The sequence below is a fragment of the Octopus bimaculoides genome, chromosome 5 (assembly GCF_046866305.1).
Source record: "Octopus bimaculoides isolate indiv1 chromosome 5, ASM4686630v1, whole genome shotgun sequence".
Lineage (NCBI taxonomy): Eukaryota > Metazoa > Mollusca > Cephalopoda > Octopoda > Octopodidae > Octopus > Octopus bimaculoides.
Genome location: NC_142932.1, coordinates 114,724,110 through 114,726,609, shown reverse-complemented (window position 1 = coordinate 114,726,609; position 2,500 = coordinate 114,724,110). Strand labels below are relative to the sequence as shown.

At 36.4% G+C, this 2,500-nt stretch overlaps 1 non-coding gene across 1 annotated transcript; it reads left to right on the top strand.

Moving 5' to 3' along the window:
* The first annotated feature begins 914 nt into the window (after nt 1-914).
* Trnaa-ugc (transfer RNA alanine (anticodon UGC)) lies at nt 915-987 on the top strand. Its single transcript has one exon. It is a non-coding gene; the product is annotated as a tRNA-Ala (tRNA).
* The last annotated feature ends 1,513 nt before the right edge of the window (nt 988-2,500 follow it).

Below are 2,500 nucleotides of genomic sequence, written 5' to 3'. Positions count from 1 at the left end.
TTTCAAAAATGAAGGATGTAAAGTCAGCACATCGAATGAGGTTGACTGATGAATATTCCAAAGCCATTTTCTTGGCTGGATGCGGCAATTCCAAAGCAAACATTCATGATATCTTAAAATCTAAAACACCAGTTTCACAAATCACACTAACCTATTTTGCTGTTTAGTTTGTGAGATTCGGATGTGTGCACTGGGTGTGATATAATTATTTCATTGCTAACGTCGCCTTCTTTGATAACTTTCTGGTAAATAAAAATGTTCGTTGTCTTTATTTTTTGTGTATTCATTGAATTTTATTGAACAAAATGGTTATGCGGCCCGCGAGCGTCATTCTCTCAGTTATCTGGCCTGCAGTGAAAAAAAGTCTGGTAACCCCTGACTTAGAGGAACAATATGCGCGTGTTTTGTGTGTGTGTGTGTGTGTGTCAGAGATTGAACACGAATGAGTTTTTTTCCTAGCTTTCCTTTCTTATCTCTTATGATTTCACAATTGAATGCTTTAGTTATATCTCCATGTTGTTTAAAATTAACATAAATTAAAGCGGTTGATATATATATATAGAACACTGTTCTTTATCTTCCATTCGACAACTGATAAATCTGTTGCACTTTGCAACAATTTTTTTCCATTGCATAATAGCCTGATAGTCGTGTTTTAAATCGAGCCATCTGAGTTTTAATCTCGGTAATCAACTTTTAAACTCTCCTTCATTACTATAAGATGAAAGATGTTCGACAAATTATTAATTGCTCTTGTATAAGTAGAAAGCATTGTTTTCCTTGTTTTTTTTTCTTCGGTAGTTCAATACGTCACGAGAAATTATGCGAGTAATAATATAGATTTCCTCTAAATCATATTTTTGGCTTAGCTCACTTATACTAAAGTGAAAATATATAAACTGCCTACGAGGATTGGGGAATTAGCTCAGTTGGTAGAGCGCTCGCTTTGCATGCGAGAAGTACCGGGATCGATACCCGGATTCTCCAAGTAGATAATAACTTCTTTTTTATTTATTTATTTGCTTGCATTATTATATATTTTATTCTATTTTACAATATTGTCTTTCACACCAAGGCGGCGAGCTGACAGAAACGTTAGCACGCCGGGCGAAATTCTTAGCAGTATTTCGTCTGCTGTTACGTTCTGAGTTCAAATTCTGCCGAGGTCGACTTTGCTTTTATCATTTCGGGGCCGAGAAATTAAGTACCAGTTGCGTATTGGGGTCGATATAATCGACTTGGCTCCTCCGCAAAAATTTCGAGCCTTGTGCTTAGAGTAGAAAAGAATATTGTCTTTGACACCTCCCGTTCACTTCCAATGTAAGAACATTCATTTTTGTATTTTGAAGAACAATTATAAATATTGGCCCCTGCTAATCAAATGATTTTGTTAGTTTTAAGTTATTTTCTCGTTTATAAAAATGTGGAATAACATTCTGCGTTCGCGGGTGTTGAAATGTTTGCTAGCTCAGGTGGCAGAGCACTTGCTTTAGATGAGGGAAGTACCGAGATCGGTATCCGGATTTTCCAGTTAACTTGTGATTTTCTTAAATTGTGTGGTCTTGAATTCAGTCTTTCTGCGCGGCACCATGGGTGTGTATCTTCTACTATTACCCCAGACAGACCTATGCCATGTGGGCGGATTTTGTAGGCAGAAGACTCAGAGAAACCCGTCTACCATATAAATCAGTGTATTTGTGTTTGTCCCCCAACACACCGCTTGACAACCAGTGCTGGTTTGTTCACGTATCCGCAACTTAGCGGTTCGGCTGAAATTGCCGATGAATAAGTACCGGACTTAACAAAGAAATAAGCACTGGGGCTGACTTGTTTGACCGAAACTTTCAAGGCTGTAACCCAGCATGGCCGAAGCTCCATGACTAAAATTATAAAAGATATAAAGGAGTGTAAGACATATTTAATTTGAAAATACAAGAAAATTTGTTCTGAACGTCGAAACAGATGTACAACTTGAAAATTTCATAATGCGATGAATGTAAAAATACTATGAAATACAAACATAAAACTGAAAGCAAAACAGATATCGTTCGCCGTACCTCTCAAATGCAGACGACCGGTTCGGCCATCTTGGTTAACTGTCAATATAATACATTAAAGGGTGGAATTTTACTGTAATACAAGCAGCAAAGAGAGGGTTTTATATCGTGAATTTCAGTTTCATCCACATGGAATTTTATATCATAATTTTAAAATATCTTATACTTCATAGTTTCATTCATATATGTAATAAAGTATTCGTGAAGGTTAAAGAAATGAATCATTGTCTTTGAAGAAATTCTTCATTTCAAGATGAATGCAAGGAAAATGAATTTGTAGGGACGTTGTCGATAGTATTTGAAATTATGATTCTTTATTGCATTTTGTGACTTCTACATTTATTATACGTCGATTGCGCGACATTCTCTCTCTCTCTCTCTCTCTCTCTCTCTCTCTCTCTCTCTCTTTATCTCTCTCTCTCTCTCTCTCTCTCTCTCTCTTT